Consider the following 27,892-nt stretch of genomic DNA (forward strand, 5'->3'; position numbering starts at 1 on the left):
TTTTATTCCATAATTATATACTCTATTCCAACATCTCAGCTCTGTTTTTCCTCCTGCTTGAATGTGTTTAGGTTAAATTGCATGAAAGAATGTTTTAGTTTTGATTATGTTTTTCAATAAAAATAATTTTATTTTATTTGGCCTGTGTGCAAATTTTCTGAAAGGGAAGGACCCTGGTATACGCAGGTGGAATTGCCTGTTGTTTGCTAATTCCCTCTCTAAATTCAAGAGACAGTGTACTTTAGCTAATACGTTTAGGTAGGATGAAATGGGACAAGAAGTGAATTAATTTAATGTTAGTTTACATGCACTTTTGGCTAGCTGGCTTGTGGAAGTGTACAACAGTAAAAATCACAGTAAATCCATACTATAGAACCAGTCTGGCTCCCTGTGAGGACAGGCTGGTATCTGGCATCTGAGGCAGCTGCACTGGTTGCCAATTGCTGCCCGGATCCGGTTCAAGGTTTTGGTTTTAACCTTCAAGGCTTTACGCGAGTTGGGACCCACATACCTGAGGGACTGCTTATCGCCCTATGCCCCCCGCAGAGCTTTACGTTCTGCGGGAGAAAATCTGTTGGTCGTTCCCGGCCCTAGGGAAGCATGCCTGGCCTCAACCAGGGCCAGGGCCTTTTCGGTCCTGGCCCCCGCCTGGTGGAATGAGCTCCCGGGAGAGCTGCGGGCCCTGCGGGACCTTCCATCGTTCCATCTATGCCCCCCCGGGACCTGAGGATTGGGATTAGAGATGGGTACCATCAGTATCCCCTCTCCACCTGCTAGTGGGGGAATGGGTAGTTCATTAGCCGCTCTTGCCAGGTAGCTTATTAATTGCAGATGTGTCAATTGGATTTTAATGGATTTTATGGGGTTTTATACTGTTGTAACCCGCCACGAGCCGCAAGGGAGTGGCGGGTAATAAATATAATAATAATAATAATAATAATAATAATAATAATAATAATAATAATAATAATAATAATAATAATCTGCATAAATACATCAAGGGGCAGGAAAGGTGGCCACTCCTGACAATATATCTTTGGCCAAACTTCCTGGTAACATCCTGGCCAGATTTCTGATAATTTCGCCTTTTCACAAATTAATGATGATGTGGCCATTTGGTTCTAGTTACCCCATTGGATCATCCTAATTGTTCTCACCCTGGGACATCAAAGAGTTTCATGACTATATCTGTGGGGTGCTTCTTTGTTTGTAAGCATCATTGAGCGCCTTACCTCCATCTGTAAGAACCCTGTCATTTTGGACTCTGAAATGTGCATAAGGGTAAGATAATTTTCTAGGCATAATAGGGCTTTTAGATTATACTTGTTTACCAGCCTTAGGGAGAGATGAGAAACAGTTAGGGTTTTTCCTCGGAACTCTGTCACACTGCTTTTGCCTGACTTGCTACCTTGTATTGATGTAACCTTAGCATATTTTTTGAATTTACTCTCTGTAGAAATGTTTAGCTCCAGTGTGAAAGGACAATTATAGATTAAGCTCTTCCCCTGCAGTAGGAGAGGTGATCTAGACACCCTCACACACCCCACCCAATACCCCAATAATCTAAGTCAACAGGCCTCCATGCCAGTAGGCTGGGGTGAAGTAGAATAAATCACTCATGTTAAATAGGAGTAGACAGGTAATTATAGAGAACAAGTACAGTTCTGAGAAGAACATGACCCTCATCTTTTCATTCAAAGCTTTCTCAAGAGCCCTTCTTTATAAGAACACTAAAGAAGCCCTCCATGATTAAATCAACTGTCCATCTAGTCCAGCATCTTGTTTCTCACAGTGGCAAATATAGCCCTAGGAAACCTTGGTATGGAATCCAAATCCACTACAGCTGTGGATTGAGCCAACTGAGCACAAAACGCCCTGGCCGAAGTTACCACCCTGCAGGCAAAGTTTTAAATGGCCCAACAGGGCTTGCAACTCTTTGAAGGTTGCCTAGCCCTTCTCCAATGTTTCATCTATGAGCAGTGCCAAATAAGCTGTCTGCAGGCAGCCAGAATGATCCCTGTACAGAATCTAACAAGATTTCCAAAAATGTAAGTTGAATGGCAGGCCCTTCAGGTCATTTCAGGCACCAAAGGGACCTCCAGCTCTCTTGCCAACCTTTGAAACTCTGCTAGCTTGTCTGTCTAACAGTGAAGACCCAGAAAGCCCAGCAAAGAGGAAGTCATCTAATAATGAGTGACCTCCCAGAACTGACTGTTTCACTGCCCATTCCAAAAAAGTACTAAATGCCTTAAAGGCTGCGCATGCTATTGCACAACTCATTGGCATGGACTTACCCACATACCAGTGTGCACGGAACTTAAAACCAAGTAGGTTGAAATTCATAGAATCATAAAATCATAGAGTTGGAAGGGACCTCCTGGGTCATCTAGTCCAACCCCCCTCACTATGCAGGACACTCACAACCCTATCAATCATCCACTGTAACCTGCCACCCTTTTGCCTTCACAGAATCAGCCTCTCCGTCAGATGGCTATCTAGCCTCTGTTTAAAAATTTCCAAAGATGGAGAACCCACCACCTCCCGAGGAAGCCTGTTCCACTGAGAAACCGCTCTAACTGTCAGGATCTTCTTCTGGATGTTTAGATTGAATTTATTTTGAATTAATTTCATCCCATTTGTTCTGGTCTGTCCTTCTGGGGCAAGAGAGAACAACTCTGCTCCATCCTCCATATGGCACCCTTTTAAATACTTGAAGATGGTTATCAGATTGTCAGGGTGGACTGGCAGGAAGCAAAAGGCTGACTGTGTGTCACATTTTGCCATTAAGGCCCCACATCCACATGATCTGATAATGTTTACTGCTTGGTCAAAAGTATACTGCACCACACATAGTTCAGGTGCTATACCATCATTGATGGACATCCCATGTGGGGTGCCTAAGCCTAAACCGGCCAGCCTCCTCTTTAGGAACCACCCCCAGCAAGATGCTGCAAAAATGGCCCCGCAATGTGACCCACACCCCTCTCCTTATCTATCTTCTCCTCTATGTGAGGAACTTCCCTGGCTGACTTTAAATTAACACAGTATGTGGCCACCCTTTCCCCCATTAAGGGGATCCAAAAACCTTCCATAAACCCTGATAATAAATAGGCAGCTGCCCTTCGCTCCTGGTACCTGGCCAGCACTGCTCGTAAGGCTTCCACCTTGACTGGCAACTGTACCAAGCACAACAGCTCTGCGGAGGTGGCCTCAGGCTGACTTCACACTTGAAGAAGGGCCACTCTGTCCTGGCCCCCCATCCTTCTTGTCAGAAGATAAGGTCCCTTGAAAGGGCTGCTGACCCCCCCCCCCAACCACACACACATTATTAGAACATGCCAAGGCTGTGTGACCTCCTCCACACTGCTCACACCTGTGGCAGAAGCGGCAAGGCTGCCATTTGCAAATCTTCTGATTATAGTCCCGGGAGGGGAGGCTGGAACCCCTCTACGCACCTTCTTCTGCAACCACACACTGAGCCCCACCAGCCAGGTGTCATGTTGTTTTAAGTCCCACCTGGCCGATGCATTGTAGGAGACCAGCTCCCAAAAATCCTGTTCATAATCTAATTCAGCTTCATCGCCTGCATGCTCCCTAGCCTCTAACACATGGGCCAGGTACCAGGCAAGATGCCAACCCCACTCGGGGTAGGCAGCTGCCACCAATGCCATAAACTCAGCAAACTCCCATAGCCAGTTGCCGAAGGTTCTCTCACATTTTGGGACTTTGACCTTCTTTTTATCATGTTTCTTGCTCATGTCCCTGCCCCACATGCCTACCTGCACAAAGGCAAACAGATCATCAAAAAAAGCCCTCAAGGGCCCTCTCCCACAATATTTTGGGTAGAAGAATTCCAGGTGGAGCATCTGAATCAGGATATTTGGCAGGTGGTTCCCCTGTTGAACCAAACAGCGCACCAGATTTGATTAACCACTTGTCTTCCATCCTCTGTTTGTGAACAAATGCTCCCTTGAGCTAATAACACCCATCTTTGTGAGCTTCAGCCTCATTCCCACTAATGTGAAGAATGAGTGCCATGCCTATTGTACCATCTCATATGAGTGGACTTCCTGTGCTTCTTCCTGCACCTTGACCTGGGCGCCTCACTGCTGTTTGAACTTGCCTCAACACTGCCTTCACCTGAAGAGCTGGTGCTGTCCAGCTAGCAGTGCCTGGCTCTAGATCCAGACAAGTGCGCAAGTGCCTGAGCATACCAGTTTGGTGTAGTGAGCCAGTTTGGTGTAGTGGTTAGGAGTGCGGACTTCTAATCTGGCACGCCAGGTTCGATTCTGCACTCCCCCACATGCAACCAGCTGGGTGACCTTGGGCTCGCCACGGCACTGATAAAGCTGTTCTGACCGAGCAGTGATATCAGGACTCTCTCAGCCTCACCCACCCCACAGGGTGTCTGTTGTGGGGAGATGAATGGGAAGGCGACTGTAAGCCGCTTTGAGCCTCCTTCGGGTAGGGAAAAGCGGCATATAAGAACCAACTCTTCTTCTTCTTCTACCCTTGCTAGTATGTGGCAGAACCACCAGCTTAGCGGGTTCCTATCCTGTTGAGAGCTCTCTGACCTCTCCCCCATTAAAGACTCACTTGTGCTGCTGCTTTCATGGATCCCCTCGAGTGCAGCAGCCCATTACCATGTCTCCCATGGTGCTGAGAGCCATCTGGAGCTTCAGCTTGGATGGACACATGTCCCCCGTGCTCCGAGCCCCTGCTGGAGAACCCACGAGGTGCCCTAGCCTCAGGCCTCCTCTTTTGAGAATGACCCCTGTGCACTGCCCCATGCCTTGGCACCAGCTCCTCCCTCACACTGGAGGTAGAATCTGATGAAAAGGCCTGGGTGGATGGCAGGATGTCTTTGGTGGAGGGGAACCTGCCTGCTGCCCTGAAGGGACTGGGGTGGTAAGTCCCCAGCCACATTTATCTCTGAGATATTGGATACACCTGGAGTCCCATTTAAACAGGTTTTTTACCTACCGGTGTAATGTTAAGAATGCCAACCTGAGTTATGATTCTGTGGGATGCTAATGCTGAACACAGATTGTGACTGCAGTTCCATTTAGACAAGATGCTGAGCATATACAACATCACACAAGTAAGTTATTTTCCTGCCAAAGTTATGTTTTATTTAGACTTGAGCTTGTAAGTTGTCTGAGGGTACCTGAGAAAGAGAGAAAATGAGTAATGGGTGGGGAGTGAGAAGCATATGTGGTAAAAGAATGCAGTAATTGATTCCCTATTCTTGGTTAAAGGCTGGTCTTGGATTTGAAAAGCTGAATAGCGAGGGCAGGGCTACTCTTCATTCTCAGAAAGGCTCATTTTCTCTTGCTGCCAGGGCATGGCTGGGCATTGTGATCCTTTGTCTAACCAATTTAACTTCACAATGAGACAAAACTTGGAGGGCGGCCTGAATATGCACGGGAGACTGGCCAGGCAGACAATGACGCTATGCAAACAGCAGCTTGAAATGCAGGTTATTAGTGAGTGAGGACAGAGGACTTTGACCTAGAGTCAGAAGAGAGAAGCAAATTCCAGCAAAGCATAGGAACTTTGGCCAAAAACAATCTCTGGGAGCCACAGTGGTACAGTCAGTACCTCAGGAGGTGAATCTTGGTCCAAAGGCAAGCACAGCAGGTGAGAGGAAAGGAAATGCAGAAACTGGTAGTGTGTGTGTTTTTAGACAGCTTGACTTTGAAGGAAGCAGTAATTTATGTGCAATCATGAGGAAAGCAGTGAAAAGCCTCTGCAGGAAACAGGAAAATTGGGACATTTTCATTGCCAGTCAATCTGCCGCTTTAAAAACAGCATTTTGCATTCCTTTGGGAGCTGTGAAGTTCTCCTCCAAAATAAACAAAAGCTTGCACAGGTTTTGCAGACCAGTATTTACCTGGGAAAGGACTTTCTTTTCCCCTCAATTCATAAAAATTAAAACTTTTCAGTCTAAACTTCCCAGCTGGTATGCAAGATGGATATTATCAAAAGAACTGTGTTGCTCTGGAAGAAAAAAAAGAAGAGCCCAGTGTAGCAAAGTCGGATTGCATATTGTGGGCCTGAATGCTGGCGAGGGCTGGCTGAAAGACATGACTTTGTTCTCTTCATTATGTGTCATTTGTTTTAGCCTTCACAATGGTTAGGACTTAAGGCAAATAGGTCATGCTTGAGAAATCAGTATTAAATCATCCATCCAGCAGATTTTGAGATTTGGGTTTCCAGTGTGAGGATTAATATTGTATAGATAAATCCTTGCTAGAGGTTTGTTCCATCAGTTGCTCATTTTTTGAATGTGTGACTGGGTCTTTTCACCAAAGGCAGAGCCAATGAAGTTTTGTTGCTAATTGTTGGCTTTTGCAAGTATACTTCCTTTAGTCAAGAAAAGGTTAAGCTGAAGTAAACTAGTTAGCAAATCAATACATTGGAGACAGTGCATGATACTCAGCATATACACAAGGACTGAAGTTTGGGGGGGACGACTTCTTATCCTTTGTTTTTAGGGTCAAAGTAAGGAGGAAGGAGATGAGAAAAACAAAGAAGGATGGAGTAGATCAGGACTAAAAATATGAGTTAGTTAGGCTGTTATCTTCTTTCCATGTAACAATGTAGCAGACCACCCAGAGATGGCAGTGCCGATAGGGGTGGTCTAGAAATTTTCCAATAAGCAAACAAACAAATGTGTAGTATACTTTTCTTAGAATCTAAACATATCTCTGTGCTGCTTGATTTCCACTGAGCTATATTTGCTCTGCTAAATTTTCCCATCAAATTTTCCAGGTAACTCTTACCATATTTCACTTAACTTATGTTAGTTTTTGAAAAGTCAAAAAGGCAGCTAGGAGTTCCATTGACAAAGGAAGAGACTGAAGACCCCATACAGTGTCTTCCATTCTTGAGCAAAAATGCCATAGCTGAGACATGCTGCCTGCCTCAAGATAAGCTGCACAAGTGTAAGGAGTTATTAGTGGAATAAGCTGTCAGAGGAAAGGGCACATGGAGGAAGTTAAGGGTTGTGTTAGGGCACTTGAATTTTACCTGCTGTGTTGTTGTCCTAGGATATGCATTTTAAGGTAAATGCATGATGCATCCTGGAAGGCTAAACACCCACAACATAAAATTAGGATAATGGGTCACATCTGAATGGATGTGCTGCCAAGTGTGGTCACACTTTATAAAGGGATATAATGGGATTTCCTTTGGGAGACGTGAATTATTGATGAAAGAGGACTTTCAGGTATGATCTGCTGCTGTTGTAGGGCAGGAATTTGGTGCATATTCTCAAGGTCACTATTACCCACAGTGATGACCTGAGTGGTAGGAAGGTGAGGGCTTGCTGAAAGACATGTGTGACCTTTGCCAGTTGATCATATCAGATACTATTTGATATATTTGAAAAGTAGGGAGTTGGCAGTAAAAATAAGGGCCTATTTGACAGTCTTGACCTTTAAAGCAAGAAATGAGGGTTGGCCTAATAATATGGTTGATTTTAGAGTTAGGAGAATGTTAGAGAGGTGGGCTGAAGAACCACCAAAGACATAAGATGGTGAGTGTGTGTGGTGCTGTTAAGTCACAGCCAGTGGATGCAGAGAGCAACAAGAGGGGTTTCAAAGCAAATGAGAAGCAGGTTTGCCATTACCTTCCTCTACAAAGTCTTCATTGATAGTCTCCTTTCCAAGTATATAAATTGTTGCTAGAGGAATGGAATTTATATCCCTAATAACCCTTCTTGGCTAAATTTGCTCGTCAAGCCATTATCTGAATCTTATAGTTTCCACAGATATGGAATTATGAGTCATTTACCTTGTAAGAACAGATGACAGAAGAAATACAGTGTTCAGCCCCTTAAAAGTGCTATAGATATTGTGCCATTTTTTGTCCCAATAGGGTTTCCCACGCTTGTATCCCAAATCTTGCTGGCATTTTACGATTGTGCCATTTCCTGTCCAAACGTGGTTCCCCAAGATTGTATCTCTTACCTTGCAAGTACTTTAATGAATCATTTTGTTGTGCTACTATTTGCCTCCTGAAAACCAGGTCGGATTTATGGGAGCACTGACTGCAAGAGAAAAAAAATAGGCTTGCTCGCTTTGTGCATCTTGCTGTGGTACTCCTTGCTTCTTCCTTGTTTGTAAGGATTCCTTTCTGTTCCTCTGAGAAGCCATTCAGCTTTAGCAAGGGCATGCTAATGGACGCTCCTATTTCATCAGGTGTCCTTGACCCACTCCATCAACACTTTTCTGCAAAGGATTATAGAAGATAGCCAGGAGGCCCTTTGTTTACGTGATTTCCTTTGCTCTGTTTTATTCTTCAGGCAGGTAATGCTGATGACAAGATGTTTTGCTGCTTGTTGCCTAAGACAATGCTAGGGTTATGCTATGAAGTAAAAAAAATTTTAAAGAAAAATGCACATACATGTGAAGTCTAGCTTTCTAAAGTGGCTATAACATTTCTTCGTGCAATGAAAGAAGCCATTGTGACAGACCTTCCTAGGATCACTTCTTAGAAACATCTCTGGCATGTATATATTCCTAAAGTCTTAAACTATTCTGCTTAAAACTGGTAATAATCAAGGTCTTTCCGCACAAGGACCAATTTTGCTGAATGTATTCAGTATGCAGAAATGCTATATTAAATAGTGGAATTTCATCATTCCGCATACCTTTAATTTTAGTGGAATATTGAAGTCCCAGGAGCATTGTATTAATTCCCCACAGGTTTTCGGTCTCGCTGGAATCGCAACAAAGGAAGCAATATTTTTCCATGCTTCTTCCCGCCACTGGCCTTCAATCCAACAGAACAGCCAATGAACTGTTGTGTTCGTGCTCCCAAAAAGCCCCTTTCCCTTTAAAAACTGTTTTTTAAAAAGCTGAAAACACCAGTAGCAACGAATATGTGTTCGTTCATTGTCTCAGAAAGACCTTTTTTGCTGGCATAGGAGCTTAATCATTTACATCCTCTTCAAGTAAACCCCCCCCCCCCGATGGGCGCGATTTGTGGCTGAAATTATGGCCAGTGTCAAACAGGGGGCTGTATTGTGCATGTGTACTTTAAAGACACTAGCAGTAGGAAGCTATGTTTTACTGTTAATCACTTCTCTGGAGGGACTTTAGCTGGAAAAGCCTCACTCGTTTGTTGCTTTCTCCGGTTTAAGGGGGGAAAAATGGCGATCGTGTCTCTGGAAGCTCAGGGGCAAGAGTGAAGGAGGGACATTCTTTCTACCTCTACATTGAGAACGCACATGTCTTATTTGGATGTGTTGCAGGTTGTTCTTAAGAGTCTAGCATTTTTTTAAGGGGGAATCCTCTTTTCTGGATCTCCTGAAAAGCGCTACAATGAAGCAATTTTTGCGGGAGTGTTGTAGGAGTGTTGCAGATTGTGTACGACATCATGCGGAACATTGAATTAATAGCGTTTACCAAAGGTAAGACTTCTGCTACATTTAAGTCGTGCGGAATGGCCCTCAGTATTAAGCTGGTCACTTTTAATTTCCTTCTACTTTTCACATACATTTTTGTTTTAATATAGCTGCTGGTTAAGCCAAGAGCATATGAGTAAATATGGAAAACACTGCAAATATTCTGTCAATTTTATACTATTTTTTTATATGCAAAGTGCCACTAGATCATTAAGACGTCTATTGTAACACATGGCAACCTTATGCTTTCCAATGCAATGTATGCTTTTGGGGAAACAAATCTCATTGATTTAATGTAATCCACTTTGACCAAGCGCCATTACAATAAAGGAAATATTCCCAATAAGCATGTACAGGATTGCAGTCTAAGGGAAGGTTACAACATAAGCCATGCAGGGAGTCTCCAACAAAGCTTGGCTCAGACATTCCAGGGCAATGTCTGTCCACTGGATCAAATCCGCTGTTCTCAGATGCTGACTCCAATGAGATGCTAATGGTTTTCCTGCACAATGCAGAAGCTGGTTGTACAAGAAAAGAAGCAGCATTGTTGTTCTTGGAATGCAGCCCTACTCCTTCCTAAAGGTATAATTGAGTAGGAATGGGGTAGAGGGCTATTTTGCTTCTTCTCAAAGGTAAAATGCTGTACAAATGAAAGAAGACTATTACTATTATTAGAGTTTTCTTATGATCCCAACACTGAATTGCCTTTAAAAAAAAATCCATTTTGGGCTGTTATTTTCAGCCCCAAACAAAAACAGCTGCTTTTCTGCAAAGATGTGACAAGAATGTGGACAGTGAAACATTACTTACTTTTTATAGTTAGTTTGTTTCTAAGGAATGCTTCAAGATTTGAGTTTAAAGAGGGTGCAGAATATTATGACTGCTAGTAGTGGTGGAAGGAAACAAAAAGATAAGCTAATTTGTCCTCTTGAACCTTGGGATATTTTGGGGGAAATGTATTTAATTTCTTGCTGGTAAAGATGCCACTGGAATCAACAAACCATACTTGATACAGGAAAACAAACACAACAGACATTGCAGTTGAACTATGTCATGCAACCTGCATATTTTTCTACTCATTTGTACAATTTATTCCAACTGGAATAAGTTGGATGCTTGAAAAATGTGGATGTTATATCAGAAACTGGGATACAAGATGGGATGATAAAATGGACGGGGGGAGCTGCTTACCTAAGACAAGGAAATGGGGATTTGGGTATTGCAGAATTGGGAACTGTCCTGAAGAAAAAGGAATGCAAAAGGCAGTCAGCCTGGATTTTAGCAGCAGATCTGGCTGAAGATCCCCTACTCCTAGCTTCTAACTGCCATTGCAGAAGGAGGTCACTGGCTGGAGGAATGGGGGCAGTAGTAAGCAGGTACCCTTAACAATACAACTCTAAACAGGGTTACAGTCTTGTGAGTCCACAAAGTTCAATGAGTTTATAAACCATATACATAGATAGATCCAGCTCTTAGTTCTTTCTTCCAGGTTCTAGCCCCCATCAATGGCACCACTTCAGGAAGGGCAGGGAATAGCCAAACATTCATCCATCATGTCTGAAATTGATGAGGAGACCCTCCCTCCAGCTTTCTGTTGCTGTTGCTGAGGACAATAGAGGGAGGGAGGGAGAGAGGGAGCGGTTTGTGCCTGCTTCTATTCAGGATTTTGGGGATGGTTTACAACATTTCAGTTCTTTCACGTGGTTATTGTTTATTGATTTAGCACATTTATAACCCTCCTTTCTTGATAACAGAGAAGAAAGAAACAAAACAATAAATAATGCAATATTTAAAACACTGAATCGATGAAAAACAATTTAATAAAAACAATTTGTGAGCTAAAACCAGCAGTCAATATAAACCAGCAGCATAAAACAATCTTGAACATAAAAGGAGGCCATAAAATTGCTTTGGGAATGCTTGTGATGAAGAACAGTATATAAATTGACTGAATACAGAAATAAAGCAAATGAAGAGTTTATTTTATGCAAATGCCCCTAAGTCCTTGCAGAATCAAAGTTAATGGGCCAGGACAGGCTGCCAACATGAAGGTTCTGAGAGCCATAGGGGGAGAAGGGGCAGAAAAGGGCAAAAAATGTAGCCAATGGAAGTCAGGGTTAGGAATACCAAAGGGATAAATGGGAAAAAAAGCTTCAGAACCAGAACAGATGCAAAAAGCATATCATTGGATAAACCTCGAAATACAAGGCTCAGAGGTAGAAGGAGATTACAGCACAATAGAAAGTATGAAGGAAGAATCTGGCAGTACCAGCAGGCTAGATCAGATGCTCCTCTGGCAGAGGCCTAGAATTGACCGGATAGAGGACAATCAATTTCTAGTCATGGCAATGCAGTAAGTCAGATAAGGCTATGAGAAAGCACACAAACTTGCTGAACACTTGTAAATTACAGTGGCAAGGAAACAGCCACCTGGTTTTGGATCCAAGGGTGGTAGGAATATAACCAGGGAGATTAAGCAGGCAAATCTCTAAAAGTCAGCAGAATGTTCCCCAGTGGTGCACATGATCATCGTCAGTGAGATTTCTGCACAGAGCGTTTCCATTTTCACTCATTCAGGTTTTGGGAGAGATTTCTGATTCCATGTGAACTTGACTCCTGTGTGTTTGAGCTGCTCTGCTACATGGGATGGCACTTTCTAGGTTTGGCTGTTCCTGCTGTCAGGCAAAACCACCTGGGGTGGGGGGTGGGGATAGAGGCAAAGACTCAGACTCCTCCCCCCTTTCCCCTGTGATCAGCAGTGTACCTGTCCTACCTTGGAAACATTCTGTTTGCACCAGCTGACAGGTCCTTGCCCCTCTCTCTTGCCTCTCCCCCTCCCAGATCTGCACAATCCTGCCTTTCAGCAGGCACAAGGGAAATCTCCCTGCAAAATGCACCTGGGTTCCTTCCCTTCAAAAGGCACAGTCACCTGAAATGAAGGAATTTACTGTGCAATGGCACATCGGGCTTCAACAAGGGCCAGGGCCTTTTCAGTCCTGGCCCCCACCTGGTGGAATGAGCTCCCCGAAGAGATCAGGGCCCTTCCGGAACTTCCACAATTCCGCAGGGCCTGCAAAAAGGAGCTCTTCCACCAGGCATTTGGTGGGGCCGACTGAGCCATAACACCTACAGGTGCCCCCAGACTGAGGGAACGAACCGACTGAGGGATTATCAAGTTATTGTTGAAGTGCTGTTCTAATTGTTCCAGTTGATATTTTGTTGTTATTGTTATATTGTTATATTGTTATATTGATTTTGATATTGATTTTGATAGTGTTCTATGTGAATGTTCAAAAATGTTTTATGTAAACCGCCCAGAGCCATAGGGGAGGGCGGTATAAAAATATAAATATAAATAAATAAATAAATGTGGAGGTGAACATCAGTTACATCACATTGAAAACCTTAAAGCAAGGGCAAGATATACATGTGTGGCATATTTAGCAAAGTTCATGGTTTGTGTTGGGTTATGGGTAAGGTGTGCAAAGGAAAGCAGGAAGGTATTTTTTTAATTAGATCTATATAGGAAAAAAAGACTCAAAAATTAAACAACGGATGCTTTGTATTGGCAATATATATTATACTCAAAGGATTCTCTCCTTTTTGTTGGGCTTTCTGGAGTTCTTGCATGAACTTCTCTTTTCCAAGGCTACTTTCCGGGCTGCCGCTCAAGTGCCAGGCTTCCTTCAGCTCTTTGTATTTCTATAATAATGTGCCCTGGGAACAGATCCTACTCCCAAAGGTAATACTCTGTAATTAATGGGCTGTTCGAAATACGTGCTCTCCTTCTGCCAGTCCAGATCTGTTAATGAAAACTGAATGGGGGAAAATTTGGTCTAAACAAATGTGGTTGTACTCTGTTCAGTTCAGTGAAGACACTGAGAAGCAGACTCTCCCTTGCCCGCTACAAATGATTTTTAACTGAATGACATCAGCATTGTGGTTCTATTTCCTCCATGATGGATAGGCTGATAAAACAGTGCTTCTCATGCTAGATTCTCTCATGGAGTCAGCCCTTCTGGATCAGTGGCTCTAACAAGTACCATCTTTTATAACCCGCTGTTCCCCACACAGCTCTGCCTCTACAGCCTGCAACTAGCTGGCATAAGTGAACTCCTTTCATTCTTAGATGAACACACATGAAGCTGTTTTATAATGAATCAGCCTACTGGTCTACTCGGACCAACAATGGCTTGACAAGATCTCAGGCAGAGGTCTTTTACATCTCCTAAAGCCTGGTGGTTTCAACTATGGTTGCTTATGGTTGCCTTCCCATTCCTCTCCCCACAACAGACACCCTGTGAGGTAGGTGAGGCTAAGGGAGCCCTGATGTCACTGCTCGGTCAGAACAGCAGACCAAGCCCAAGGTCACCCAGCTGGCTGCATGTGGGGGAGTGCAGAATCGAACCCGGCATGCCAGATTAGAATTCTGCACTCCTAACCACTACACCAAGCTGGCTCTCAAGTTTAAGTTTCAGGTGCTGATAGCATCTTCTTTCTAGGGTTGCCATGCCACTCCTCTCCTCCCTAGTCATCAGCAGGGGATGGGGAGATAAGTTGCCAGACTGAGGATGGGATACTCTTGTAGATTTGTGGATGGAACCTGGGGAGGACAGGGTCCTCACTGGAATACAGTACCACAGAGCCCAACCTCCAAAGCATCCATTTTCTCCAGGGTAACTGAGAAGATGACTATGAGGTGATATGATAGTCATCTTCAAGTACTTGAAGGGATGTCACATCGAGGATGGAGCAGAGTTATTTTCTGTTGCACAAGAAGGTATGACCAGAACCAGTGGGGTGAAATTAATTCAAAAGAATTTTTGGCTAAACTTTCAAAAGAAGTTCTTAGTGATTAGGGTGATTCTTCAGAGGAACAGGCTTCCTCAGGAGGTGGTGCTTTCTTCTTTTTTGGAAGTTTTTAAGCAGAGGCTAGATAGCCATTTCACCGAAATGCTGATTCTATGAATTTAGGCAGATTGTAAGTTGCTGGGTAGACAGGGTGGTGTCCATACTTAGCTCTTGTGGCCCTTTCGTGCACACCCAGGGAAATGCCAATCACCAGTCTGGGGACAAGAGGCAAATTTCCTCCAGGCCAGATTGGCCATGGATTCTGGGGTTTTTTGTTTTTGTTTTGTTTTTTTGCAGTGGGGGGATCATCTGGGCATGGAATTCAGGTAAATATGGTGGGCAGGTAGTTGTTAATTTCCCGCATTCTGCAGAGGGTTGAACTAAATGATTCTTGATTCCTGTAGTCTAGAGATGAGCTGTACTTCCAGAGATCTCCAGGTCCTACCTAGAGGCTGGCATCCCAACTTCCTTCCATTTTGGCAGCAAGCTGCCTCCCCTTTTTGGATCACTACAATCATTGGGTAAATGGAAGAAAATATTAGGCAACTAATAAAAACAGAGAAGAGGAGGAAACCATAGGCCTTGAATGACTGAATTTAATGTGTGCATAGGGTCCTATTTGTCCAGCTTCTTGGAGGCCCTGTAGGTACAACCACAGTCATGATGGAAGTCATCTGTGTCTAGTTTTACATTATTTGTCTGAAACCAGGCCAAACATCATCCTTTCAGTTGAGTTTCATGGAGCGTTCTCAGTTCTGCTCAAACCTGGATTGTAAACAAAATTCAGAGGAGACACTCAACATTTTTACAGTGGTTTTCACAAGCCCATTGCAAATGGAACCCATTAAGCTTTGCACAGCATTGCTAGCTTGCTAGTGTTGATATTCTTAATGAAGCATGGAAAGTGAGAGCGGCAGACTTCGAGCGCATGAGAAAAATGAAACCAAAGAGGCCTCAACGGCAGGAGCCATTGAATGTTTTCCCATTTTCCACCCTGCATTAGGATGAGCAAGCTCCTCAGCCCCCATCTCCAGAATTTGCTTTACCCACATTGATTCATTCTCCTTCTGACTTCTAATTCTTTATCCCACCCAGGGCAGAACGCCTTCCACATCAAAGGAGCCCCTTGTGAGTCTGCAGTATTACAGGAACCGGCATGATTATATATAAAAAGCATGCAATACTTCTTGACAAAATAACCTTCTTTTACAGCACACCAAGGTTTTGTTTATCATTCTCCACCAGCACTGTGAGTAAGATAAATACAAGAAATCAGCAAAATATTATAGGAAAGAACCCAGACACTGACAAATGACAAAGTTTCATTCAATTACAAACAGGGAAAACAAACAACCTTCTGAAACTCAGCCCAAGCAGAAGCGGGTGGGGGTGGTAGTGTAGAAGGTTTACTCCTCTACCAGCAATGTCTATTTTTTTCAGTATCAAAATGAATGCGGCAACAGACAGGTTATACATAAATGCCTCTGGCAGTGGCAGAAGCAGCATTTGGGAAAGAAAACAAATAGCATCATCAACAAAAAGAAAGAAATTTCAATCTGCAATATGCTCAGTTGTTGTTTCTGTGAATAAGTCATTATGTCCCACTGAGGGATCAGTGATATGGAGGAATCTGCCAACCTTTCCATTGTGGTTGTGTGTATTCGATTTTTACAGAGCTCATGCTGATGCCAGGTATCTGCAACAGGTCTGGCTTACCCTTTGGTTAAAAAATACAGGTGCCAGTTCTGCAGATGGGATCTGCCTCGATTTTATACTGCTGTGCCTTGCTAGTTTGCTAGATCCAAAAGATATTTTTTTCGGGGGGGAGGGATTCTGTTGTTTTCTCTTTTGGGTCTGTCTTCTAACAGGTTTTCTCTTGGTATCCTTCTGGCTTTGTTAATCTGTTCTTTGACCTCACTGGTTGGGTATTTTAGTTCCAAAAAGGTTTGTTGTAGATCATTTAGATGGGAATCTCTGTCCAAGGGATTGGAGTCACTAGTGGTTACATATAGCTCTCAGCTCAAGACAGTACAACGCATCATCAGTGACTTACAGCCCCTACTGGATAATGACAGTTCTCTTTCCCAAGCACTAGGGGGGGCGGGGTAAACCTTTTATTTCACACAGACAGCCCCTCAATCTCAAACAACTCCACGCCCACAACAATGCAGCATCGAATGTGAACATGGACACTGGTACTAGAGCTTGCAACAAACCCAAATGCCAACTTTGCTGCCATATACACTCCAGTGCCACAATTACTGGACCTAACATCACCTATACCATCAAAGGCTTATACCCCTGTTTTATTGTGCCAGCATTGGCACAAAGCAAGACCAGCCAGGACAAGCTGCAGTCATTCCCAGGATGCAGTGTCCTAATAAGGTCAATATCTCTATCAGTCTATGGTCTCTCTCTTCCTTAAGTGTCATCCAGTTCCTGCCCAGCTAGGTTTTGTAAAACAGCCCTGTTAGTGTGTGATAACATTTTTTTTTAAGTTCATTGTCTTTTCCTACATATCTCTGCTTCCTACATTTTTCTCCATCTTTTAGTGGCACAAAGACCAGATCAGAACCATCCTTATTAAAAGAGACTTAATCCTGGAAAATGCAGGGGGGATAAAAGGATATATATATATATATATATATATATATATCTATGGGGAGAAGAAAAAAAATAGATGCCACCCAGTACTCAAGTACTTTTGGAAACCTCAACCATCAACCAGTCTCCAAGCAAAGGAAGTCCTAGTAGTAGCAAAAGCCACCCCCCTCCCCCCATGCAAGAGTATCATGAAGGCCTTTGATGGGAAAGAATGCAGAAAATGTATTTTTTTCTGAAATGTAAAATTATAAAAGCAAAATCTTAGTGCTCGATTATATCATTGACCTCCCCCAGTTGGAATACTGAATTTCACAGCTTCAGAAGTGTTGTAAGGTCAGGATCTTGTCATAATTAGTAAGCTTTAAAGCTGATGTGGGAAGCTCATGGTACATTTTTTTTAAAAAAAACTTGTACATCCTTAGATGAATCGCTTCAATTGGTAACTTTAATAAGACTTGGTGGGATGCTGATAATACACCAACTAAAACTTGTCCTGATTGGCCCTCAGTGGGGGATATTACCCTCATAGGATGAGGGTACACCCCAACTGAGGGCCAATTGTAGGAATTACCAGTCCCTTCTGCTTCTCCTCCTGATTCTTGCCACTTTCAGATAGTTAGCAGGGCAGAAGAAGAGCTGGCTTCGCTCCATGGCCCCACTGATGATAAGTCTTCCTGCCCCAGCAGTGTGTTTTGCCCAGCTGTGCCTCCACTTTTCCACACTCACCCAGCCTTCAGACTGCCAGGAAGGGGGAGAAAGGCTGGTCCCTCTTGGCCACGCTGTGACTGGAGGGCCTGCCCTGGCAGTATACCTAACCCAGCTGCACCTTTTCCACATCATCCTGGCCTTCAGACAGCTGGGGGGGGGGGGAGAGAAGAGCTTGGCCCACGTGGCTGGAGGGGCTGCCCCAGCAGCATGCCTAACCTGGCTGCAACTCTGTTCTTCCACACCCTCCAAGCCTTAGACAGCTGAGGGAGGGCGAGAAAGCCTGGGCCTTCTCAGCTGCGCAATGACATACCTTGTGCAGCTGTCTCCAAGCTTTTGCATCCTTCAAGCCTTCAGACAACTGGTGTGTGGAGGGGGAGAATGGTCAGGCCTGCTTGACTGTTATGTGGCCACAGGTCCTGCCTCAGCAGCAAACCTCACCTAAATTTTCCCATCCTGAACAGAGTAACACTGAAAGCATTCTTAAGACCATTTCTTTCAAAGGACTCAGAATGGAGTAATGTTGCTTAGGATGGGATGCAAGTACCCAGACAACTAAAACAATAGCTAACTATGAAGAAAAGTAGGAATCTCATGCTAATTCATTATTTACTTATTAACTTCAGGTGTGTTCTGCCTCAATGATGACAAAAAGCCGTTGATATTGTTTGCCTTTCCTCCATTTTGTCCTCAGAGCAATCCTGTGAAGAAGCTAAGGTAGAGTGTGTGTGACTGATTCAAGGTCTCCTAGGGTTTGCCATCTTAGAGTAGTGATTCAAACACAATTCAAATGCAAGAAGGAGGGGGATGAGGAGGAATTGGTTCTTATATGTTGTTTTTTTTCTACCAGGAGTCTCAAAGCAGCTTACAATCACCTTGCCTTTCTTCTCCCCACAACATACACTTTGTGAGGTAGGTGAGGCTGAGAGAGCCCTGATATTACAACTGGGTCAGAACAGCTTTATCAGTGCTGTGATGAGCCCAAGGTCATCCAGCTGGCTGCATGTGGGGGAGGAGCGGGGAATCAAACCTGGCTTTCCGAATTAGAAGTCCATGCTCCTAACCACTACACCAAGCTAGTAGAACTGTGGAAATGGACCACAAACTATTGGAGGTTTGTGACTTTGCATATGGAAGAATCCAGGAATGGATACTGAGGCCTGACTTAAATTAAAGTGACCAGATTGTCCCACTTTTGGAGGGACATCTGGGGGCACCTGGCAAATTGTACTTACGTTGAAATTAAAAAATATATATTACAATACTATTTTTTGCATTCTGTGCATTCTATGAAATTTTTTGTTGTTCCATATAGACCAAATTTTTAATCAAGAACCCCCCCGGTCAATGGTGTCCCGCTTTACCAATGTTAAAATCTGGTCACCTTACTTAAATGGAACACTAATAGGCAAGAGTAGCCGGTAGCATGCTAGAACAACAGGTGTCCAGGTTCCTTACCTCCAGTATGACACTTATGACAAACCCCATGTCAATGTTAAATTACAATGAATATGCTATTGGGTGGGGACAAAGAGTTTAGACTGGAGGAAGAGTTGCACCATATTAAGCACAGTTTGTTTGTTTCACATTCAGTTTAGGGAAGCATCTTTTTGCAAGGTCTGCAGTGGCAAATATTACAAAGACCATTGTTCCAGTTTGTGATGTAGGCATTGCTAGAGGGGCAGAGTAACCTGGAAGAACATCATTTCTTACTTATTCCATATTGCTTATTTTTAAGCAGAAATAGATGGGAACAGGTGGCTACTTTCTCTTCTTCACAGTGATATGATATTAGATGTTAGGAACTTTATTGCCCCCCCTCCCTGTATGCTGAAGATCAGTTCAGATTCTTGAAAAGCATTTTGCTCACCATTTTAAGACTCCTTAAAGCAAGCTGTAGGCATAATGTGTACCATTGCTCTTCCTTTTGCTTGTTTGTCCTTGAGCCAGGAACTGGAATGCATGTTGTTATAACTACTGCTTAACATGAGTTTTGTACCAGCAGTATCCCAGGAATATGCTAAATATAGAAGTGACAAATCAGATCTACAACAGATGGAGAGAATAAGTATGGAAATGGAAATGACAAATGATTCCTGACAGGGGAACGAGTTGGCCTTGTTTTAGGCTTCTTTCATATAAAATGGTTGCCATGATTTGGTGAAGGTCTTGGCTCTGTGGTATAATAACATTATTTGTCAGACCCTGGGAACCTCAAAGAATCTGGAAGTGTTGAGAACATGACCAGTAAATATAGGGCAATACTATTATGTTGACTCAGTGCCTTATATACTACACACATGTGTATACTATGCACATCTGTATTTATTTATTTGAAATGTGTTTATCTCACATCCACAGCACAGTATCCTACCTATTCAGATGCTTTACAGAAATAAAGAAAACCATATATTTGTCCAATATCAACAACCTCAGATATGCAGATGATACCACTCTAATGGCAGAAAGTGAAGAAGAACTAAAGAGCCTGTTGATGCGGGTGAAGAAGGAGAGTGCAAAAGTTGGCTTGAAACTCAACATCAAGAAAACAAAGATCATGGCATCCGGCCCTCTCAATTCCTAGCAAATAGATGGGGAAGAAATGGAGATAGTGACAGATTTTATTTTCCTGGGCTCCAAGATCACTGCAGATGGGGACTGCAGCAAAGAAATTAAAAGACGCTTGCTCCTGGGGAGGAAAGCTATGGCAAATCTAGACAGCATCCTAAAAAGCAGAGACATCACCCTGCCAACAAAAGTGCGTTTAGTCAAGGCTATGGTATTCCCAGTTGCAATGTATGGCTGTGAAAGTTGGACCATAAGGAAAGCTGAGCGTCAAAGAATTAAGGCTTTTGAACTTTGGTGCTGGAGAAGACTCTTGCGAGTCCCTTGGACTGCAAGGTGAACAAACCGGTCAGTCCTAGAGGAGATCAGCCCTGACTGCTCTTTAGAAAGCCAGATCCTGAAGATGAAACTCAAATACTTTGGCCACCTCATGAGAAGGAAGGACTCCCTGGAGAAGAGCCTAATGCTGGGAGCGATCGAGGGCAAAAGAAGAAGGGGACGACAGAGAATGAGGTGGCTGGATGGAGTCACTGAAGCAGTAGGTGCAAACTTAAATGGACTCCGGGGAATGGTAGAGGACAGGAAGGCCTGTAGGATCATTGTCCATGGGGTCGCAATGGGTCGGACACGACTTCGCAGATAACAACAACAAATATTTGTCCATTTAATTTACTATCAATGTACCTTTTTGCTTCATGGATATTATAAACAACTTATAATGATTATTTTTAAAAATGAAAACAACAATATTAAGCAGAAAAGCAGCAGAGTTTAAAATAATGTTTTTAACAGCAATCCAAATTAAAATTCAGGAATCTTCAGTAGATGAAACAAAATAACATCACTAAATGCTCATAAAAACAGCACAGATTTAATCTTGATCTTAGAAGATGAATGTGGTGCTGGGCAAGTATTGCTCATGAAGGAGTTACAAGATTTTAACATTGGTAAAGTGGGGGCTCTTGAATAAGAATTTGGCCAAATTAGGGTAGAGACAAGGGCCTGGATAGCTACTTTTAAATTTTGGGTCAGACTCTGTTTTAGAGTAGAAACTGGCAGCCTTTTAACTTGTCTAAAAAGTGACCCTCTTAAATTTTGATGGTTACAGGCTATTGAACAAAAATTAGTCTCCATTGGCATCAATCTGAACTCCCTACTACCTCTGGAAGAAAAATGTATCTTCCGGATTATTAAACAGAGAATACTAGACCATGAGCAGCAGGAACTCATACCTACCCAGCCTCGAGACTGCTCACCAGCATTCTTTGGCATCACTATGCAGAGAAATATTATGTCTACATATTTGCCTCTTCTTGATGTCCCAACCCTAAGAAGAGCTTTTCTCCTCGCACGAATGAATGCTTTCCTCTCAAAGGTCTTAGAGGGATGATTCCACCATATCCCATACCATGCGAGACTCTGTCCATGTGGTTCTGGCTGCCCTGACTCTGTCTCACACATTTTGTTAGATTGCCCCTTATATGAGCAGTGTCGGGATGACAGCTTTGTTGCTTTGCTGGGAAACAAGCCTTCTGTAAGTAAATCTATGAGCTTGCAATTTCTGCTCTCTGACAAAAACCCAGATGTAACCATTTTAGTTGCCAGAGTTTTAACTAAGATGCTTTTATAATATGCTGCCTACCTTGTATTTTATCTTTTATAGTTTATTTAATCATTTTAAGATCTGTTCAGTTATGTAACCCCATGGCCTATTTTATTATTTTGTTGAAATTTTAAACCCTATTTTTATGTCTTATACATATTGATGCAAATAAAAGGTTACTGACTGACTGATTAAAATTTTTGTCGATATGGAACAACAAAATTTTTCATAGAACGCACAGAATGCAAAAATAGTATTGTAATATATTTTTTTTAATTTCAACGTAAGTACAATTTGCCAGGTGCCCTCAGATGTCCCTCCAAAAGTGGGACAATCTGGCCACCTTAAGTTACACAAATGGGTTGCAGTTACAGAAATTCATTTTCTTTGGTAGATACCTCCTTGAGTAGGAAGTGGCATGCACAGTTTCTCTATGGGATTCTATTTATTGTGCAACCTTATAACCCACCCTGAGTTTTCAAGGACAGAAATGTAGAATGTAAATCCCCAAATAAATAAATAATATTAAAGGATTATACTCAGGTTACTCCCAGTATGAAACTGTATAATACTGAGTATACAGGTACTGGCCCTTGACCAGAACAAGCCTTGTAGGACTAAACAAATTCACCTTTAAATGGGCCTGGTATAGAACCGTAGCCATTCTTGTTGTCACATGATTAATGGAAGATTATCTGTTTGGCCATCAAGAAATATGGCCCAGAACTCTGTTGTATTCTGAAACATTTTCAGTAGGAGACCCAACTAGTGTCATATTTCATACTGATAGCTGGCTGGATACAGCATCTCCACATATGCTATCAAACTATTCATATTATTGAAAAAGAATGTGAAAAACTAGCAATCAGAGAAAAGATCTTTCATGCTTAGGCACATGGTGTTATATGCTGTAAAAGGTAAAGGTATCCCCTGTGCAAGCACCGAGTCATGTCTGACCCTTGGGGTGACGCCCTCCAGCGTTTTCATGGCAGACTCAATACGGGGTTATATGCTGTATAGCTGTTTAATCCAGAGGAACTCTGTGACTAGATACAGAAGATGCTAACAAAAGATCTAATTTACCCATTATAACTTAAAGAAAATGGAAGCATTTTGTCATATTGACCACTGTTTAAATGATTTCATGTTAATTCATATCCCAAATGCAATCAGTTATTTATGTCTAATGAAATAGCCATGGGGAAAACTAACCACATTTTGCCACTCTCGATTAGATATCCGTTATGATACATGGTGCTGAAGAGAACATGTCAACATGTCTGAGGATTTAGTGAAAATGTGGAAGATGAAACTGAAAAGACGTTGCTGCAAAAAGAAAAAAGAAAAGAGACGTTCTCAAGGGCTGTATAGTGCTCCATCGTAAGTATGCAGAGGTATTGCTGACGTGTGCGAAGAAGGTGATGACACTTCGACTTTGAATGGGAAACAGATTCCTCTCTCCCCCAAAATTTCCCAGGATGGTAAAAGGATAAGGCAAATATCAGCTACTGTGTGAAAACTACATTTTAAGCAGCACATAAATCTTCTTCATTTTCTGTCCCACTTTACATCCCACTGACAGGAAAGTGAAGCAACCTCTCATTGTTCTAGAGGTGTCCTTTACAGGTGACCTGTGCTACTCAGTCATGTGTAGCTGGCCTCCTTCATTTTCTTAGAACAAAAAAGGGGAAGGAAAAAGAAACCGACCCAACCTGTAAAACAAGGAATCAAACCTTTTTGGGACTGAAGTAAAATCTTGATATGCACAAAGCCAAACACAGAAATGTATCGGCATATTTTGTGTCTTGGCTCTCATGGCATTTGTATATATTTTCTACTGAGATTTTAATACATTGTTTTTAATTGACCTTTAGCACTGTGCAATATAATGTATATTTAATATATTTTATGATAGTAATTTTTAGACTTCTCAACCTCTTTAGTTCCTAGTTTTTTATTTACTCACCAGGGGTTTGAAAACCCATTTTTAATGCCCGGTTGAGCCTCAGGGGAAGGTGGCATATATGTAAATAAATAAATAAAATATATGTATTTCAAAACTATATCAAAACTAAATTAATAGGTATTAAAATTGGCACTTTGACAATGTTTGTCTGCTCATTAGCTTGCAAGTACTTTTTGAAATGGACAAAAATTAACCTAGCATTTTGGTACACTAGCATTTTGATGGCATGCCTTGGATTTTACAAATTACTAAGAAATACATCTTGAATCCAGATATTTTAAAGCATAATGAAAGTCTTAGATTACAGGCTACAGTATCAGAAAGGTGTAGTTTGTTTAAAAAGGAAGTGTATGTTTTGCCCAGATTTTAGAAATATCCCAGTGTTTGATTTTTATAGCTTCAGCAATCTGCAATTGCTACAGAATTAGGGATAATTTCAAGTTTCTCACCCCTATTCTTTGTTTCAGTTTACACCCTCCCTTGTGTAAACTGAAACCACAAATCTGAATTCTATTACTCTGCACATTGCATTTTCTCTATCAAACAAGTTTTTTCAGTGCAAGCGATCCATCCAGTGGAGGAGGAGCTTTAATTTAGGGCATTATGTTACCATTATTAGGTGTAAGCTACAGATTATTTTTGCATCTTTCTTGTATTTTATTATATCAAAACTTCCCCATAAAATACATTGTACATGCATGTATATATGTACATATAAAGGGCATACAAATACCATATAAATTGCAATTTTAAACCATATATTGTGCATACAAATGAATCTACAAAAGCCACGGGGAAAATGGGAGTCCTGAAACTGTTGACAAACATGTAGAGTAATAACATAAAAAGAAATGAAAGAAAGAAGATTCACTCATCCCTACACACTGTGTGATTTCATTACAGCAACTCTTCAGGGTACTGCAAGCAAAGAGGTTAACCCCTCAGTAAAAAAGCTGTGTTAGTCATTTACTAAACATCAAAGTGTTTGTGCAAAAAGAATCTCTACGATTCCTTCAGATTGTCTTGGCTGAAATCTTTACAAAGAATTCCTCTAAGTTAGTGAGCTGTGAACCCCACTCTCTATTGCCCACACTTATACCCATACTGTCAATCCTTAATCAAGCTGTGCTTCTTCAACTGTTTCCTCACTTGATATTCTAGGACTTTCTCCATGCAGTCTATCCAGCTAACGGGTCTCTGGTTTCCTGTTATGTCTCCAGGCACTTTTTAAATAACTTTGTTATGTTCACCACTTTTCATCCCCAAGGGTCTCTTCTAAGTTAAATGAACTTGTGAATATCTGTTAATTTTCTTGGTTGCTGTCCTCTTCCTTTAGCACATTTCGATATTTGCATGGCCTTGAGTTTTAAGTGACTGTAACCATTTTAATTGATTTGGAATTACTCTTTACCTTGTTTGGAAATGTGGCTATTATTTAAACAAATACTTGGCTTTGGGATAAAGAAACACATAACAAATGTTGCATTGTCCTTTTGTTCATGCATCTCTATGTGCAGTCTCCCCCTCCCCTCCATTTAATTTCATCATTTCACTCCTAGAACCTTTTTTAAAAGTCATATCCGTGCAAGGTGTTTTATGCATGCAAAAAATGAATGCAGATTTAGATTTAAATCTTACCTGAGCCAAGACACTCAAGTCAGACATAAGAAAGAAGTCTGAAAAATATCATCAATATTAACAAATATTAATATTTCACATTAAAATATTAAGCAAAATCACCAATACTAACAAAACTATTTTGATGAATTTTTAATATTCATATCAGTTTTATTTACTGACATGTTTTTCTTAGATGAAATTTGAGGTCAGCACATATCAAACATTGTTGGTTGTGTCTTACTGCTGTCTCATTGACTGATATATACATGTCCCCACTTTCCATCTAGTCTCCTGTGTCTCTGTAGCAAAGGCATTTCTCAGGAAAAGGCCACTACACAGATAAAAAAGCCGTGCATGTCCAGGGTCTGCAGACAAAGCAACAGAATAGTGGCAGAAAGGGGAAAACATGCAAATTTCATTTTTAAAAAGTTAAAATCCCAACCAAAAATATCTAATTCATCTTACAGGAAATTAATATAAAAACTACTTAAGACTTTCTTGAGACCAGTGGATACAGTAGTAGATCTGGAATTTGGAGACCCAGGTTGAATTCTCAGTTTGGCCTTAGCCTGCATTCAGGTGTCACAGTAAACAGTAGTTTGCATAAGGCTGGATTTTATCCACTGGTGAAAAAATGAGGAACAGGTTTCCTTTGGCAATCAAATAGTCTATGTTTAAGATCATAGGACCTGCATGATCAAAAGGCATGTGGAAAGGTGACTGAAATAAGGAAGGGGATTAGCTAATAATAAGGTTAAAAACCCTGGTTAGATTCAACTCATGATCCTTGCAACAAATTCTGGGAGGTCTAGAGTGATAAGGCAGCAGACATGCAGTCTGAAAGCTCTGCCCATGAGGCTGGGAGTTTGATCCCAGCAGCCGGCTCAAGGTTGACTCAGCCTTCCATCCTTCCGAGGTCGGTAAAATGAGTACCCAGCTTGCTGGGGGGTAAACGGTAATGACTGGGGAAGGCACTGGCAAACCACCCCGTATTGAGTCTGCCATGAAAACGCTAGAGGGCGTCACCCCAAGGGTCAGACATGACTCAGTGCTTGCACAGGGGATACCTTTATCTTTACCTTTACAGGACATGAGAAATCCTGTCATGGATTCCAACCCCAGACCCATTACGCATGGCAGTAGCCATGCTAGGCTCCTGCCAAGTCCTTACACTGGGATGGAATGCCTTGCTGCTTCCTGCATACGCATAGGGGAAGGAATCCCCCAGCATACATGGACTGCCCCAGTGTAGCATGCACATACAACGCTGGGGCTCGAAAGCCTGGTGTGCTGCCTGGAGGTGGTGGCAGTGGTGGTGGCAGTGTGGGTGCATGGGGCCCCCAGTGCACAATGGTGGGGAATGGCATGCAGCTTTCCCACCAAGGTGGGAGTGTGGAAATGCCCCAGCTAACTCCATGGAGCTGACAGGGGCATGTGGTGGACTTACAGGTACACCGTAGGTCGGGGGAGGAGCTAGGCCCAAAGGCCTGGATCTTCCGATTATGCACAGAACTGGCCCAACCTAGCCCCCGATGGTGCCTTTCTCAGGGAATGCAGGGAATGCAGAAGACTTTGCGTTCCATTACCAAGAGCCATCTGAGGGCCTGAGTCGGGCCAGGGCTAAGTGGAGTTTGGGATGGCAGAGACATCAGGCATAATCTAAGATTAGCCCCGTAGCCCTGTTGCCACCAGATGGGGCATTCTGCTCTGTGCATAATTTGTCCCAGCTTCTCTGCTTCTTGTCTACTTTCAGCCTTTCAGCAGAAAAGACCATATTCCTGTGGTGCTTTCTATGTGCCCAGTGTTACCATATGTGGTCAGGATGACAAAAGGGAGCATGGTCTAAATTCACATTAGGGTAGCCTGAGTATAATATCAAGCATGCAGCAAAATATCTAACACAAAAATGTCCCTTTTAGGTACCACCCCCCCGCCCCAATTCAAATATTCTATCAAGAAGTGGGGGGGGGGGGCAAGAGGCACAAGGAGCGGAGATATTAAATTTGTATTTATAATTTCCTATGCATCATATATTTTTGGAAGATGCCAAATCCAAAACAAAGGTCCAGGTGCTTAGTTAATAAACAATCCAGTCAATAAACTTAAGGACAGTGAAAAAGGCAACAGAACTGAAATAAGGACTTTTTGAGTGGACAAAATCTGTTTCTGTAAAAATACAGCAGAGGTGGTTATTCTCCCTGATAAACTGACATTAAGCAGCGGGGGGGGGGGGGGGGGAGAGTTCCAGCATTATGGGAATCTTTCTAAATAAGAAATGTAGAGGTGGATTCTTAGAAGAGAGGAGGTTGTTAGAGGGATTCTTACTCTGTTAAACTGGGATTTAAGTGAGAAATACTAATGTGATCATAGGCGTTTATTGCATTCATGTTAGCACCAGAGGGATTCCTCTCATGCATCCTTTGATTAATGGCTTGAAATATCTTCAGTAATAATCTGGTTGCTCAAAGGTAGGGAGATCTTGATTTCTGCCTCTGTCCTGCTCCTCTGTAATGTGATGAGAATAATCATTGTCTTTTTGCCTCTCAGTACCATGTGTAGTAAAAAA

The 27,892-nt window shown here is 42.4% G+C and overlaps 1 long non-coding RNA gene across 6 annotated transcripts; it reads left to right on the forward strand.

The window, feature by feature from the left end:
• The first annotated feature begins 5,530 nt into the window (after nt 1-5,530).
• Nucleotides 5,531-27,558, forward strand: LOC143835497 (uncharacterized). Of its 6 annotated transcripts, none has more exons than XR_013230171.1 (6): nt 5,573-5,640; nt 8,205-8,312; nt 9,260-18,289; nt 18,423-18,484; nt 19,934-20,675; nt 22,976-27,558. It is a non-coding gene; the product is annotated as an uncharacterized LOC143835497 (long non-coding RNA). The 6 variants fall into 6 exon arrangements; XR_013230169.1 differs by having other exon boundaries at nt 9,260-9,418; nt 15,359-18,484; XR_013230167.1 differs by having other exon boundaries at nt 9,260-18,484.
• The last annotated feature ends 334 nt before the right edge of the window (nt 27,559-27,892 follow it).

Source organism: Paroedura picta, chromosome 4, assembly GCF_049243985.1.
Source record: "Paroedura picta isolate Pp20150507F chromosome 4, Ppicta_v3.0, whole genome shotgun sequence".
NCBI classification, from domain to species: Eukaryota; Metazoa; Chordata; class Lepidosauria; order Squamata; family Gekkonidae; genus Paroedura; species Paroedura picta.